The sequence below is a fragment of the Mesocricetus auratus genome, unplaced genomic scaffold (assembly GCF_017639785.1).
Source record: "Mesocricetus auratus isolate SY011 unplaced genomic scaffold, BCM_Maur_2.0 contig_2552_pilon_obj, whole genome shotgun sequence".
NCBI lineage: Eukaryota > Metazoa > Chordata > Mammalia > Rodentia > Cricetidae > Mesocricetus > Mesocricetus auratus.
This window is the reverse complement of record NW_024433579.1, coordinates 48,707-66,631: the sequence shown is the minus strand read 5'-3', so window position 1 is coordinate 66,631 and position 17,925 is coordinate 48,707. Positions and strand designations below refer to the sequence as shown.

Genomic DNA, 17,925 nt, shown 5'->3' with positions numbered 1-17,925 from the left:
AAAGTGTCTAAAATGGCTGAGAGAGAGTTGAGAAATCACTCAATATCTTTAGTTAGTAGAGAAATGCAAATCAAACAACTCTGAGATACCATCTCATTCCTATCAGAATGGCTAAATTCAAAAACAACAATGCCACTTTATGCTGGAGTAGGATGTAGAGGGAGGGGAACACTCCTCCACTGCTGTTGAGATTGCCAACTCATACATCCATTTTGGAAAGCAGTATGGAGATTCCTCAGGAAAATTGGAATCAGTCTCCCATAAGATCCAGCAAATCCACTCAAAGGCATATACCCAAAAGATGCACATTCATACAACAAGGACATCTGTTGCCCTATGTTCATAGCAGCAATATTTGTAATAGCCAGAACCTGGAATCAACCTGGATGCCCCTCAACTGAAGAGTGGGTAGAGAAAATGTGATGCATTTACACAAAGGAATACTACTGAGTGAAAACAAACAGTAGAATTCTGAAATTTGTTCGCGATATGATGACACTAGAAGAAACGATCTTAAGTGAACTCACCCAGTAAGAAAAAGAAAAACACATTTTGTAATCACTCATATATGGATTTTAGACATGCATCAGGGTAGTGACATCCTGCAATCCCACCACCCGAGAGTCTTGGAAACGGAGGGTACTCTAAGAGAATTATGTATGTAACCCCAGAGAAGGGGAACAGGACAGGATCTCCTGAGCGGATTGGGAGCCTATTCAGAAAATACGAGGTGTTGGGTGTACAGGTTATGTCATTTTTTGCACAGGAAATAATAAATTATAGTTCTCTTCAGAATTAGAGAAGATTAGAACTGATTTGGAAGATCGCTGTAAAACACACATTAAAAATAATCCAAGAAATGGTATAATACAACTGAGCTTCATGCTGATTTATCAGCTATGCAAACAATTTTAAGATAGTATGAGACATTTAAAACATTTGTTGGCTACAGAGTTCTCATGAGTTTGAGGGTCTCCTGATATTTTCCACAATATACTTTACACCTGTATCATCTCATTTTTAGTTTATATTTAGGTTGACATATGAGGTGATATCTCAGTTGTGCATCACCTACATCTCTCAGAGAACATACACATAGAAAGATTATGGGAACCACATTCTTATCAGCAGAGTCTAGATGTCTCAGAAAATAAATAGACAGTGGGAAAAGAATCAGCTACACATATTTCTCAGCAAGCGAGGGCAATGTCTTGATATGTACAGTGGTAATGGACATCAAGCTGCCATCTGTACAACAAGTTCAGTATCCTACAATCTTGCAAGGCTATATTGACATTGTGTATTCAGTTCTTTAGAGGCCATCTGATAGAAGTTGGGCATGTAATTCCTTGTACATATACACCTGTCCAAGATTACTTAGTCTAGTTTAAGAAATTGATTAAAATATGCTGAAGATAGGTAGCAAGAGGAAACTCACCATTTCATTATTATATCTGAGAACTTTTATCTTCTTAATCCATAGTCGTACTTCTTAGGAAGGAGAACATTCATCAACAAAAGTCTTTGAACTGTTTTTCCACAGACTGCCTTCTCCGATATTAGGTTCTCTTGTCATGCTAAATTTTGATAGGTGCAGGGCAAATTCAGAATATTGGCATGGCCTGAATAAGACAATCATTGTCTTAAAATGCTATCATTAAAGAATATACCCAACACTTATCAGAATTCCACCTGGGTGGCCAGCTAAATTTATGATCTAACATTCTGCCACATGCAAATGCACCTCCTACATACTTAACCAACCACACCCACTCATAGACTCATATTATATCATCATTTATTTTCTGCTAAAAAAAGAAAGTCTCTTTTTGAGCTATACACATATAGATTTGTGTTGGAAAGGCGAAAATAGGTATTTCTGTGGGTGGAGCTATTTGGTCTTGATTGTAAATCTCCCATGTATTTTTAAAACTTACTCTATCTTTCATCATTTCTCCATATTTTCTGAAATTAGTTGGTCCCTCAAAACAGATTTCTAATTTTTACATAAAGCAGCGATGGAATTCGTAGAAATACTGTTTGATATTTCCCCCAGTTTTTCATTTATTTTCCTATTACCTAATATTTAAAGTATGCATAAACTCAGGATTTGTGAGAAAAACATGAATTTTGAGAAATTTAAAATTTTCCAAAAAATGTAAACAAATTTTTTCTGTTCTGTGATGGTACCACATTTAAAGAACACAAGGAGATTGAATCAGTTGGGGGATTACAATAGTCATACTGAGCTATTCAGATAGCCTTCAATATGGAAAAACAAGGACAAAAAGGAAAACAAGATCAAACCCAACATCCACACTCTGAAACCACAAAAAAGTCACAGAAATAAAGAAACACAGTGTAGATTTGTAATGAACATATTTTTGGTGTGATCCTTATATTGAAATATGGAAGTATCAAGATATGTTAATTATATGTTCACCCAGTACTGCACTAGCATGAAATATTGTCTTTTATAAAAATAAAAGTAAACCTGAAAGAGTTTCCCATCATTCGGTGGTGTATGTCCATGCACAAACCACCATTCTGCAAAATAGGGAAGTAACTGTAGGGATGACTAGTTTAATCATAGCCTAGGATCTATTGAGTGGTATATCTTTAAAAGAATGGCATGTAGACTAGTGGTCACATTGCTGGTACAAGAGTGTATTCTTATCACAGTGAAATAGAAAACAGAAGAGTGAACAGGAATCATGAAAACATAGGAAAACCTTGCCTTAAATGGGAAAACAAACTGTGAACCTAGTGCCAAGGTGGGGTACAACTTTCTGACGCTAGAGTATGAGTACAACACAGTTTAGTGGAGCCAGAAGAGTACAAACAAGACAAGACTGAGTATTGTACATTGACTACATAGACAGAGGATATCTCGCTTGGTAGGAAAGAGGCAAGATGAGGCAGTAAGTTGATGAAGATGTCTGTTGGCAACTTTCCTTATTTCCATCCCTGTAAAGTGTTGGCCTGCCAAGAGGAGAATAGTGATTGTCAGATTTTCTTGAGCTATAGAGAGATATTTATCAAATTAATGAAGTAAAACAAAAGCCTGCATAGTGACATGTGGTATTATGGGGTCAGTTGTTTTGGTGTACAAACTTGTAATATCACAACAGTGAGAAGGAGAGAGATGGAGGAGAGAGTAAGAATGAACTGAAATAACCTGCATGGAGACTGAAGGGAGGGACAGACGTGAGTGGGGTTGAGTAGTACAGTGAATTTGATCCAAACCAGAGATATGTAGGGAAACCTTGTCCCTTTATCTTCCTCAAGAAATTAACCCAAATTTAATGTCATCTTGACCTGAGAATCAGTGCAGTAGAGCTTGGTGTGAATATCCACAATAAAAGGTGTTAGCTGTAGTTGAAAAGAACTCAAGTCTGAGGACTTTCATAGTATATAAAGAGACCTCATCATATTTTTTTCTTTTTTAGCAATCTATTCATGGAGAGATTATGTGCTTCATGATCATCAGTGATGGAGGCCTCAGTACATAAATTCATGACATTGAGCATTCACTTGGGATATATATTGAGGGATTATAGTGTTTCCTGATCTTTTTTGATATTTTGAATTGTTTTATATTTGGACAGAATGTATCTGTGTATTCTCAGGTTTGTGGATCTTTTTTCAATTTTCAATGTACATTAGAAATAAGGTTGTTTTTACATATCAATCCCAGTTCTCTTTTCAACCCACATCACCTGACCCTTAATAACCTCCTATCCCAGCCCCTTCCTTCCCCCCAGGCAGTGTGCATCCTTTCATGGGAGATCTTCAAAATCTGGCATATAATTTGGAATAGGTCCTTGGCCTTCCCACATGTGTCTAGGGTGAGAGTGTCTCAGTACTGTGTGGAATGTGTCCTCAAAGTCCATTTGTAAGCTAGACACAAAACTTATCTAATAGCAGAGGCCCCACTGACATGTTCAGGTGTTGTGGATTAAACCTATGCTTTTTTCCCAGATATCAGTCTGGGGTTCATGTTCTTCCACTTGTTCAGGTCAGGTGTTTCTGTGGATTTCACCAGCCTCGTTTTGTCCCCTTTGCTCATTACTCCTGAAACTGAAGTACAGGATTTCAGTTCAGTGTTAAGTTGTAGATATCTGCTTCTGCTTCCATCAGCTACTGCATGAAGGCTCTAGCATGGCATGTAACACAGCCCAATCTCATTATCAGGGAAAGGTATTTAAGGAAGTCTCTCCACTATTGATTAAAATGTTAGTTGTTGTCATCCTTATAGATCTCTGGACACCTCCCAAGTGCCAGATTTCCATTGCAACCAATAATGTTTCCCTCTATTATGTTATATATTATCTTGCTTTTATCTATTCTTACCCTGACTTCATGCTCCCTCATTTCCTCTTCTCTCCTGCGCTTTTTTCTAGCTACCTCCCCCTTTTCCCCATGCTCCCAATTTTCTCAGAATGTCTTTTCCATTGACCTACTCTAAGGGACTATGTATGGTACTTTTAAATTCCTCGTCTCCTAGCTTCTCTAACTCTGTGTTTTTTAGGGCTGGTAATCCTATGATCTATGTCCAAAATCCATATATGAGTGTGTACAAATCTTATTTGTCTTTTTGTGACTGGGTTACCTTGCTTAGCCTGGTATTTTCTTGTTCCATCCATTTGATGGCTAATTTCAAGATTCCATTTTTTTCTGCTTAGTAGTACACCATTGTGTGAAAGTACCACATTTTCTCTGACTATTCTTCAGTTGAGGAGCATCTAGGTTGTTTCCAGTTTCTGACTATTACAAATAATGCTGCTATGAACATAGTGGAACAGCTGTCCTTGTTGTATGAATGTACTTTCTTTTGGGTATATGCCTAAGAGTGGATTTTCTGGATCTTGTGGTAGACTGATTCCCATTTTCCCAAGGAATCTCCATACTGATTTCTAAAGTGACGGTGCAAGTTAACACTCCCAATAGCAAATGAGTTGCTGGGGACTTAGAAAGGTAGAAGACAGCATCAGATACCCTATTTTTGGCTGGTGGGCATCTCATTTCCTCAAACATGGAAAAAGATCAGGCTGGCCAGCTGAACAATAAATGGAAACTTTTGCCTTTGCATCAGAGTGTACTGTAAGCCAGCCTCTATGGGAAGTTTCTGCTGTCAAATACTGCCTACTGAAAGATAGTCACACTACGGACAGCACCCACTAGCCTTACTAAATCAGATTCACACTGGTTACTGTATCCATTTACCTTGGCTTACATCAGTAGAGCACAAGGTATTTGTATACATGCCTTGTGTTCATAAAGGTACCTGCTAGTCAACACAACGTATATATGAATAAAACACTGTTTTCAGCAGACTTTTCATTGTCTTTTTAAAAAAAACTAAAGGTATTGATAATGTTGGAAGGGTAACTGAGAATAGATGACATGAAAATGTACACTAACACAGACTCCCTTTAACTAAAAGAATAGCACGTTTGAAGAAATCTTAGTTATAAAGTCCCTGTCCTAACCATTGAGAAGTAAGTCCAGTAAGTGATTCTACATAGAATCTAACTGTGTTCAAAAGCTCAGGATGCCTCAACGTTTTGCTTTTAAAATGATTTTATTAAAAGAAGAAATAGAGACAGTAAAGGATAATGTAATCAAAGTCTATGGTCTCAAAGTTTCTAAATAAAATGTTTTTGTTTTTCTCCCCAGCTCCATACATTCTCTTTCTTTTTCAGGCTTGTGTTTATTAAACATATTGTGTGTATGAATCCACTATGAATAAATCCAAGACCCACATGAAAAATATTCTATTTCTAGGCTCAAAACTTGTTAATTATAGCAACAATAATTAAAATCTGTTGACATTCAATAATTCCTGAGAAATTTAAGCTTGGAAAACCAGTGTTCTGTCTGTCAAAGCACTAATAACAGACAGATAACATGCTGTCAACAGCAAATAAATGGATAATTTAGAGTTGCTGGAACAACACACCATGTATGCCAGTGTTCCTTCCTCTGCACTGTCTTCTTCCTAACAAAACACATGGTTTCTGTAACAGGGAAATACCAAAACAGAAACAGATATTGGAGTTCATGCTTCAAGCTGTCAATCTGAAAAGAAAAGCAGTCAAGCCAGTAGATCTTACATCGTCTAAGCAGAAACGGCAATCTGTGGCAACCACGCCATGATCACATCTAATATATTGGGCAAAAGCCTGGAGATTAATATGAAAGACATGTCATCTGGTCGTTTGTGCTGAGAGAGATATTCTTTATTGTAGAGAGGGAGCAGCTTTATATACTGGCTTACAGAAACGTGTAATAACCCCACATAGAAGTGAGTTTTCCTCATGCTAGTTGTTGATGTCAGTCGGGAAAGGCTGGGGCAGTAAGCCAGGAGTAGAAAATAGGATGCACTTAGACTTGAAAACAGGATGCACCTTTTGGCTCACCAGGGACTCATAGAGAACCCATTGGGACTGGGACCCAACATCTCCCACTATAGTACCTGTCTCAGGTGACTAGGATGATAATACCAACCTTGCCTGTCAATGGAAAATCATCCAGGCTGTATGACCCCGTGTTTTAGGGTTCCTGGCATCCCCTTAGTCTCACCTGTCATTGGCTGTCTAATACTGCTATAGAATCAAACATGGTTGTGCTTAATGATTCTCTGTGGTCCTCGTGTGACAAATTGAGCCTGGGCTTGTCTAGTGCCGAGGTGCCTTAGTCAAATGGAGTATACGATAAAAGCTCCAATGAGTACAAGGCCAAGAGATGTGGACCCAACCCATTCTTTGTTTAAGTGGCTTGCCATCTGGGATCCCCTAAGGATGATCTCTCCAGAGGTTGGAGGATAATGTGTCTTGTTCATTTGCCAATTGATGTGTATACACTTTGTCCAGGGTAATACAAATGTGCACCAGGATAGGCAAACAGGTTTAAGGATATTTGTTGATCAAGATTAAAATTCCTACCTGGCTTAAGTCATTTAAGGGTCTCAGAGAGCTGAGAGCCTCTGTTGCCTCCTCTTCTGTTTCATCTGATGTCCTGGCTATAGTAACAGACTGTGAGATGGCAGTCCTACATACAATGGCTGCTATAACAGCAAAAGCAATTAACTACAATCACACCAACAGTGATGCCAAAGTGTGTTTTGTTGCTGCATTAGGGAAAGTTGTGTTTCTCAGTAGAAATATATTAGCATAGGCACGATTCTAGGAATATGAACCACCAAGGCTGATATTACACTACTGCAAGAGCTTTTAAAGCAGTCATGTCATGCTCAAACAATGAAAAGGGGCTTTTGACACTACTCTTCACTGTCCATACCAGTGTCCAATCATTTTAAATGTGTCCTTTTTCCCCAAAGGGAAAAACTGGCAAAGCTAATTCTGAGTTTCAAGGTATGTCAATGGAAAATTGCTAGTCTTTCAGTTCTTTGTCTGCTCTGTCATGAAAATTTAAAGGTCTGGGATGTTGATTGAGCAGGCCTGTTGAGAAACTGGAAATAGTGAATTGACTGTTTCCTTTGTTTCTTGGGCTGTAGATTCAATGATATCAAGAGTCAGTAACATAGGTTCAGGTGATCTCACTTTAACTGGCTGGAGCAGGCTCCCATGGTTTCATGTTTGGAATTTCTCATTTATATGTATCTTACCAAATGTTTGGGAAACCACTGAGTTTTATTTTTACCTGTAAGAAAACACAAATACGACCTAGAACTCAAATTAGGGCAAAATCGTGTCTCCTTTGTAGGGCATAAGTGTCTCCATATGACTTTATGCAAAATCACTTAATTTCCATCTTGCCTGAACCTGTGTGTAGCAGATAGCTCAGTGGCATCCATATTTTTAAAAACTAAAACGAGGAATGCATGACTTAATGAATCATGTAGGAACTGGAGACCCTATTCCCCCTGTTTTTATCTTTTGACACATGTATTTTGGCTTTCCATTTTGTTTAGTGGCCATCAATAAACCTGGATACCTAACAATTGCCATGTGCACATTTTAGATTGCCAAATTCTGTAATATGATTAATAACCATTTGTCATAAATGATTTGGAATTAGTCCTCAAGGGCTTCATTTTTACATTAGAAATATATAAGTATTGTGGGTACACCTCATCGTTTGACAGTTTTGATGAGTAGTCTCTCTAGTTAAACAAAGATGCTTTCTTAGACTCCTGTTATTCTGATGAAGAAAGTTAGGAGACTGTAGAGCACTCCCTACCTGAGATAAAGCAACCAAATTTGTTTGAACTATTTACTAACATCTGTTGATGCTGGATTGTACTCCAACAGTAGAATAAACTTTCTATCCTTGTTAGTTCCCTGTCTAGGTGAATTGGGATCAGTATATAAATCACCAGTAGATACCCTTAAAAAGGATGTAACCATTGAATATATCCCAACAGTTTTCAAAAATCTCACAAAGATTGCATACTCTACTATGTTCATGAAAACCTTTCAAAGTTTCTAGAAGTTCGGGAATATTTCCTTAAACCAATTTGTAATCCAACCTGTAAAGCTCTCCCTACATGACAAGTTCTCATTTTTATCTTAGCTGACATGGACTAATTTGTATCTACATTGAATTCTTTGTAGGTGGGGTCTAACAAGGCAGCAATTTCCCTGAGGCTTCTTCTCAAAACCATTTTCCCTACATTTCTTTTTCAAACCAAAATAATTTAGGAGAATTCCTGAAAACTCTCCTCTGCTTAATTGTATAGAATCATCCTCATACATTTCTTTGGCTCTTAGGCCATGCTGTAGGCTTCTGTTAATTTTCCACTGACTGGCTCTGAGGACTTAAATCACTAACCATTCTTGTTAAGACACTGACTGGTTGGAAGTTCTTTTTGGCTATATCCAAAGCAATTTAGGTAGGTTCTTATCCATCTGAAGCAGTTTAAATATCCTTTTATTCATATCCAAAGCAATTCAAGTAGTTCACATTCCCACATTCACAATCACATTTCATAGATACCAGTGTGGCCACACTACACATCTTGTAGTCATCCTTTTTCCTGAGGCCATGATTAGTTTGTTGAAATGAAACTTACTTAATTGAAATCTCTTGTGACAGAAAAGCTCCAGCAAATACATGAGTTTAAAAAAAGGTTTAAAAAGGCTATCATGTCCTCAACATTTTTTCATTTCCAACTGTCAATATTCTGTTGTAGCTAGGCAGTTTCTGAGGAATTGCAAGGTGTAACAATAACAAGAGATCTTTTGCCAAAGATTTGAGCCAATCTTTTAGAATTCCTACTGGAATGGGTAAACATGGTTGTGCAGCATCCATGACCATTAGTTTTACTGACCTCTCTCTAATGTTGTAAAATCGCCATTTTCCTATTTTTTCTTATAACAAAAATAGGTGTATTCCAAGTAGAGTTGGAAACTTCAATATGTCTAGCATCCAATTGTTCTTAAAACAGCTGATGAGCCGTCTCCAATTTTATTTTATATATGGGAAATTGGTCTACCCACATGGGTTGCTCTGACTTCCCTGTATTTGGAAAAGCCCGTAAGGGTGGAACCTTAGTTACCAAGCTAAAAATGACCCAGTCCTGTCCAATCTTCTGAATTACAGATAACATAATTTCTTAAAGCAAATGTTTGAGTGGTGAAAAATTCTCAATGCCCCTCCTCATCTCTCTGCTTTTGAAGTTAGGGCTACACTCAGGAGCTACAGACTTACCAAGTCCTTGTAATGTGGCATGGCACATAGGTAACTAAGGACTAGTAGTAGAGTTCAGGGCTAAACATGGGCAGTAATTTACTAACTGTTCTTGGTAATTTATAAATGATTTTGCAAGATCAGGCATTTGTTCCTTCACCTTAGCACTATCACTCTATAGGGCATCCTTCACTAAACTCCAAATGGGAATGGCAGAAATAGGAAACATGTCCAGTCCTTCTTTCTGAGCACAACTTTAGAGAACATTTTTAACTTGTTCCCAATCATGACTATTAACCCCTCCTAAGTGTAAAAACCATGGACTTGTCTTTTCGAAGCTAAAATAGAATCTTATCTGTCTTTGGCTTAATGGTGGTACCCTGCCTCTTTAACAAGTCTACTAACTGATCTATCAATACTGTCTTAGAAGATGAGATACCCATTTTTGAAATACACTATCAGATATCCTTTCCTGCTGGCCAGCCTCTGAGGATGACCTCTGGGTCACCTTTCTTTCTGGATCTTGGTGTCAGTCAAAAGCCTGGAGATTTAATCTGATCCACCCACTTAACCTCTAAGGGCGGTCTTTTAGGTTCCCCTTTCTTTCCTGACCTTTGTGTTGGGTGAAAACCTGGAGATTTAACTATTCAATTTTACAAACTGTTAAAAGATGAGGAACAAGTTTAAAATTCCTTTCCTTCACAAGTCTCTCTTTTCATTTTTTGACAGTTTATTCTTTTCAAATAAAGTTTCTCTCCCGAACTTTATCAATCTTAACGAGTCTCTGAAAATCTCAGTGGGACCTCCATGCCATGAGCAAGTCTAATATAGCAGGTGAATACCTGCAGATTGAAATGAAAGAGAAGATGTCTGGCTTTTTTTTTCGAGGTCTCTTCTTCATTGTAGAGTAGAAGCACAGTGGAAATACACTAGGTGGCAGAGATCATGTTTCTTTCAGTGCTAGATATTGATGTCAGTGGGAAAAAGACTGGGGCAGTAGCCAGGACTAGAAAATAGGATGAACTTGGACTGGAAAACAGGATGCACCTATTGGCTGGCCAGTGAATCACAGAGACCACATGGGCCTGGGAACCAACAAGGTTCTGCTTCTGGGAAACATTTACATATTCTGTGTTGGACAAAGGAAAATGCTAAATGTGTAGAAATACAGATGCTCAGATCTTTGGTGAAATAAACTAAGGGTAAAATTTTGGGGCAAGATGGTCACCATGGCTTTGAAAACAAATAATACTTATTTAAAGGGATATTTCAGTGATGGAGATGAGAAAATATCACAACTCATTTGTTTCTCTGGTCACCTGCTCTTGCTGGCTGAAAACACTGTCCATGTGCTGTTTTACTTCCTTTTGTTTGTTGAGGGCTGGGGTTGGTGTTAGCTACCCAGGAGCAACTGTGGATTGACGAAAACTCATAAACTTGCATTGTGACCAACCATAAAGGATATACAGATCACTCTGAACTCTAAAATTGTTTCAGAATGCTACTTGCCTGTGACTCAGTGACACACCAGTGTATTTTGTCCCAGGGGATTTCAGCTCTCACTCCCCTGAACGTAGTTGCATGTCTTACCCATCTGCTGTCCCCTGTCTGCTCAGCACATAATACAAGTAAAGAACTTCCTCAGGCTGATTAACAGCTGCAGAGTCTCCATTCAACTTACTTGCAGAATTCACATATCTGTGGGTTTAGAAGCTGGGAAGCAATTACCAGAGTCCACAGGCATGCAGATCTTTCTTGAGAATCCAAAACATCCTGACATGTCACTCCAAGCACATGTTTATAGGTGGGTGGCGAAGCCATACAGATGCAGAAAATGATCACCAGACTCAATGTGATGAAACTGACAAGTCAGGTCACACAGAGCCCAAAGTACAGTGCTGTGTAGGCTCTCCTAGTGACTCTACTTTCAATTTCCCAGGTTGCTAACATCTACCTGGTATCTAGTCCATACCATGCATACCTGATCTGAGCTGAAGTCTTGCTGCACTGTTACTTTTTATCCAAATTAATCTGCCTAGACAATTGGAGAAATCTTGCAATCACAGGGTACGTCAAAATCTAGTTGTTTTTTAAAATATAAGGAAAACCATCCAGGCCCATGTTCACTTTATCCATGTCCCTTTGGGATTGCTGGGAATGATCTCAGGTGATTAGGAGTGTCTCTTCAAGCTCCAGCTAAAAAGGACTAGGAGGAGGCTTCAGAATAACCAGCTTTGCAGGATCCTGCACAAAAACAATTGCCTTTAAAGGATAGCATGTCTTTGCAAGTTTAGGAAGTGAGAGCAATGGTTGATGCTACTCTTTTACCACAGCAGATTTCAGAATGTACTGAGAAATGTTTTTCTTCTATATGACTACTTTATACTTGTCAAGTTCTCCTGGAGTGACATCATTACAAATGTGACATAACATTATGAAGGTTGGGAAACAATACCCATCAAGGTGTCTTTGACAAATACTTATGATTGGACTAGACCAATTTGGTAGGCCAACTAATAAAATAAGCCTGCTTCTGCATACTGTTCAAATGAACAATAAGTCTCCAGTGAGCTAAGACCCGACTAAGTCCCTCCTGGTAGAATTAAAAATATTTATTACTGATTGAATTCAAGATAGAAAGCATCCCTGGCTTACACCTAAGATTTTTGCATTCTGATGCCATAATTTTTTCCAAGTGCTAGGTGGTAAGTTAGGGCTCTGCCTGATGCAGAAAATCCAGGTTTGTTTGTCAAACAGAGGAGCCTTTCAGATCTCCAAGTGTTCCCTCTGTGAGACCATACATGGGAATGCACAGGCCCACGTCATCCCGTATTCACACAATTTGCTCTGTCAAACATCCCACTTCCTCATTCCAATGAATATTAATTTTTAGATAAGTTCTTTTCTAGCAAAGATGTGTTTAAGTCTCATGATTATTTTGTCACTAATTCTGTCGTTCTAAGATCAGAGACATGTCACAACACCCCATGCATGGAATTGCATCATTATTGTTTGGTTCTTTTAGTGATGTCCATTTCCTCTTCAATAATGTGCTTAAGAAATAAAAAATAACCTCTGTTCTGTATGCTTGCCTGCATTGCCACTATCTCCATAGTCATCTTGCTAGTCCTTCACTACAACCATTAAATTTAAATGTTATATATTTATATATAGTGTCTCTAGATACATCTGTCTTTATTTGATATTTTTATCCTCGAAATGACTGTCTGACACACTAAATTAAGGCCAGGAAATCAGGTTTCGAAGTTTCTAATAGCATCTATGAAAATTCCAGTTTTCTGTATGCTTCTCCGAATGATGCAACAGAGTTCGTTTTCCATAATTTCTTTCCCCAATACTAAGATTGAAAATAGGACATGGCAGGTGATTCGCAAGTTCAATATCTCTCAGCTACATTCCTAGGCTGTATCTCCATTCCATTCATATGCTACACCTGATAAGAGCGAAGTGGCAACAACACATTGAAATGTCAATTTGAACACCAGGAGACCGTTCCTTGAAAAGAGATAACAGAATGCTTTCAAGACTAGGAATTTTTACAAGAAAGAGCAGAAGAAATACCTATGTCCCCATGCAGACTCTAGAAAATTTAGTCTGAGAAATGTTGATATTCAAAGAATGCTTTTTTGACACTGCTACATCTTCACGATGCCAACTTAGTTATCACACACAACTTATTATTGTATTTTGAATTGCGATCTCATATACAATCCAGGATTGACTCAAAGTCTTCCTGCTCTTTCCCTTTTCCTTTCTCAATTTCAAAGAGGAGGGATTGCAATCCACTGCTCACACTGTGCTCAAGAAGCTGCTATGTCATATTAGTCATCATCATCATCATCATTTTCTTACTCTTCATTTCTTCTTCGGTTCCTCCTCCTCTTCCTCTTCTTACCTTGTTAAGATTGTTAAAGCTACATTGGTATACTGAAAACAGTGTATTCCTAGTAGTCTTGGCTTTCTTGAAACTCAAATTGTGCACGAGATAGGTGAAAATCTCATAAAACCTACCCATTTCTCTGCCTGTAAGTAGTGAGATTTATGTAGTGTGACAATATGCACAGTTATATTTAATAATTTACATCTATTTTGTTTGTATGTGTTTTGCCAGGATATACACATGTTCAGCAAATGAATTGCTGGGGACCAAGAAAGGTAGAAGGTAACATCACATACCCTAGAAATGGAGATATGGACAATTGTTTACCATGTGGATGTTGGGAACCAAATATGGGTCCTATAGCAAGATCAATCTGTGATTAAAACCACTGAGTAACCTCTCTGGAAACATACAATTGATTTTAACAGGAGTGCTATTACTTGGTTAAAACTCACAAATCTCCATCCGCAAGTGCAGAGATTGTTAGACTGGGCCATTACAACTCCTGTTTATTTTTTTCATTTCTCACAATGCCAGGAATACTTTCAAATTTCAGTTGAGACTGTTTCTTGCCAGGCAGTGATGGTACTTGTTTTTAATCCCATAACTCGGGAGACATAGGCATTCAGATGAGTTTGAGTTTGTGGCGATCGTGATCTACAGAGTTAGTTCCAATTCAGTCAAGACACTTTCACTTATCTACTCTCTCAAAGTAAAACTCCAAAAATCTACATGCTCAGGGTGGTGTTGCAGTCCTTTAATCACAAAACCTGGCACGCAAACAGAGGCAGAATTCTGGTTTAGAGACCTGACCTACGAACTAATTTTGATCCATTAACCAAGCATGACTTGCCCCTGGTAGACCAAGCAACTATGTTTCTTCTGATATCGATGGGCTATAAGCACCCACACTATGGGTAGAGGTGAGCTCAGTGCCCTGTCACAGGCTGGAATTTTGCTTGCCCAGTCTGAGATCTCCTGGCCTGTGGACTGCAGGCAGATCTACTGGAACCCTGGGAACAAAGCAACTGCGAGTTTGCTGACATTGCTGTGCTGGTCCCTCTACCACCCACTAGGAGAGGGAGTGCCTTAAACCCACCTGCACATACTGTGAAACAAATCAGAGTCTTGGACCTGCTTGTACCCACTGAAAAATAATCTTGGAACTGTATCCATCTCTTCTCACTGGAAGAAGGAATGTGAAGATGACAGTATGAGAAAACATTCAAAAACAGAAAAACAAATATGGCAGTAAAACATTCTAGGGAATTTACACCAGCAAAACACATATATCCCTACACAGATGAAGAAGAGAACAACCTTAAAAACAATTTCAAGAAGATGAAAGAGACCCTAAAAGAGGAAATGGGAAAATCCTTTAATGAAATGGAAGAAAAGACAAATCAAAAATTGCAAGAAACAATTCAAGCAGTGCAAGGATTGAGAACTCAAATAGAGGCAATAAATAAACACAGGCTGAGAGAATGCTGGAATGAGAAAGCTGGGTAAATGACCAGGAACTACAAATGCAAGCATAATCAAAAGAATTCAAGAGGTAGAAGAGAAAATCTCAGTCTTGAAGATTCATTAAGGAGAAGAGATTCATCGACAAAAAAATGTTAAGTCCAATAAATCCCAAACACAAAATCTTCATGAAATATGGGACACAATGAAAAGGTCAAACCTAAGAACAATAGAAATAGAAGAAGGGGAAGAAGCCCACATCAAATTTGCAGAAAACATATTCAACAAAATCACAGAAGAAGAAAACTTTCCAAAATTAAAGAAACACATGCCAATGAATGTACAAGAAAGGTAAAGAACATGAAATACAGTCAGCCACAAAAAGTCCCCTTGCCAAATAGTAATCAAAGCACCAAACATGAGGAATAAATTAAGAATATTAAGAGCAGCAAAGGAAAATGAACAAGTAACATATAAAGGCAAACCTTCATTTAGAATACACTGAAAGACAGAAGGTCCTGGAGAGATATTCTACAAGCACATAGAAACGATGAATGGCAGCCCAGACTACTATACCCAGCAAAACTTTCACTCATTATAGATGGAGAAAACACGATATTTCACAATAAAACTATATATAAGCAATGCATATCCACTAATCCAGTATTACAGAAAGTACTGGATGGAGAACTCCAAACTAAGGAAGTTAACTAAACTCACAAAAATATAGGCAATAGATAATCCCACTTTAGCAAAAGCCAAAAGACATAACTAGTTTCCAATATACCAAATAATCCAATTAAATATTGGAATACAGATCTGAATACAGATTTCTCAATAGAGGAATCAAAAATGGCTGAAAGGCATTTAAGAGTGTGCTCAACATCCTTAGACATCAGGGAAACATAGTCAGAACTTCAAAGTAATGTAGATGTCTCTCAACTGAAGAATGTAAAGAGAAAATGTGGTACATTTACAAAATGGATTACTATTCAGTGGAAAAAAACAATGGAAACTTGAAAATTTCAGGCAAATGGATGGTACTTGAATAAACCATCCTGAGTGAGATATCCCAGTCACAAAACAACAAACATTGTATATACTCACTCATATATGGATTTTAGGCATGGTTCAGGATAGTACCAGCCTACAATCTGAGTTCCATAGAGTCTGGAAAACAGAATTTTGTAGCAACAACTGACGGAGCAGAGGTAGACATCCACAGCTCAACACTGAGCCAGAATCAAGCATCCCAGTGACAAAGAGAGATGACTGATGTACATAGGGGTCAATACTGTGCTTTGTTTAACCCACATAAACACCTGACCTGAACACGGGGGTGCTCTTGAACCACAGACTGGTGGCTGGGAACCCAGCATGAGACTAATAAAGACCCCCTGAATGTAAGTGTCAGTGAGGAGGCCTAGACAATCAATGGGGCTTTGGGTAGTAGATAAGTATTTATCACTGGCATACAAATGGAGTTTGGGTTTCCTTCCCACAATAAGAAATGTTCTCGCAGCCTCAACAATAGGGGAAGCCCAAGGCCCTACCATGTATTAAATGACAGACTATAGATATCCCTTATGGAGTGCATCAACCTCCCTGGGGAAGGAAGTGGATATTGTGGAAAGGGGTGTGTGTGGGTTGGTGGTAGTGTGTGTGTGGAGAGGAGGAAGAGGGACATGGCCCTGGGATTGACATGTGAACCCACCTTGTTTCTAATTTATATTTAAAAATAAAAAGACGTAAAATTCCATTGAGAATTCTCTATTTAGTTCTGTATCCAACTTTTAAATTGAATTGCCAGGTGCTTTGGTGACAAGAATCTTCATTACTATGTATATATTGAAAATGAGCCCTCTGTTATCTGTTGGGTTGGTGAACATACTTTGGCATTCAGTGGTCTGTCATTTTGTCTTCTTGAGTGTGTCCTTTGCCTTACAGAAACTTTTCATTGTCTGGTGGCCCCTTTTATTAATTGTCGATCTCAGCATCTGTGCTACTTATGCTATGTTGAAGAAGTGGTCAGCTGTACCAATTCATTCAAGATTACTTCCGACTTACTCTTCTAAGAGGTTCATTCAGTTTGGCTGGATTTTTGTTGATGTCTTTCATTTAATGGACAATAAGTTTTCCATAGGAGAATCTAAATTGACTAAAAATCACTTAAGAAATTGATCAACGTCCTTTGCCATCAGGTAAATGAAAATCAAAACAACTGTAGGATAGAATCTTACACCTGTCTGAATGGCAAAAAAGCAATGGCAGTTTATGCTAGAGATGATGTGGAGAAAAAGGAACATTCTTCCATTGCTTATGGGCATGTACACTTGTTCAACCACTTTGGCAGTTAGTATGACACTTTCCTAGTCTACCTCAAGATCCAGGAATTCAGCTCTTAGGCATAAACCATAAAAGGATGTAAATTCATACTAAAAGGACATCTGTTCAACTGTATCCATAGTAGAACTATTTGTAATAGCAAGAAACTGGAGGAAACCTACATGCCCCTCAACTGAATAATGGATAAAGAGAATGTGATACAATTAAATAATTGAGTAATACTCAGTGAAACAAAAACAAAGATATCTTGAAATTGGCAAGAAAATGGATGGAATTAGAAGAAAACATCTAGGTTGAGGTAACCCAAAAACAGAAGTCAAATATGGTATGTACTCATTAATATATGGTAGATGATACAAGCCTATATTCCCCCTACAGAGAAGCTAGGCTAAAGTAGGATTAACATAAAGAATGGAAAGGCAAAAGATATACTGAGCAAGTTGGGAGCAAGCAACAGGGAGGAGGAGGAAAAGGAAAAGAAAGAATGGAGATGAGAAGTGAAGAGAAGAACATGAAGGATCAGGAAATTTTAGCAGTGGTAGGAATAGAGGAGATATCCG

At 38.2% G+C, this 17,925-nt stretch overlaps 1 long non-coding RNA gene across 2 annotated transcripts in view; it reads right to left on the bottom strand.

Moving 5' to 3' along the window:
- Positions 1-5,617: 5,617 nt before the first annotated feature.
- LOC121138493 overlaps positions 5,618-17,925 on the bottom strand; it is a 59,192-nt gene continuing 46,884 nt past the window's right edge. The window contains exons 1-3 of one of the 2 annotated variants that reach the window (XR_005875466.1): positions 10,974-11,062; positions 6,948-7,020; positions 5,619-6,001 (exon numbers count right to left, since the gene is read on the bottom strand). This is a non-coding gene — a long non-coding RNA (uncharacterized LOC121138493). Of the gene's footprint in view, positions 6,002-6,947; positions 7,021-10,973; positions 11,063-17,925 lie in introns of those variants that run through there. The other variant, XR_005875467.1, reaches the window with a different exon arrangement.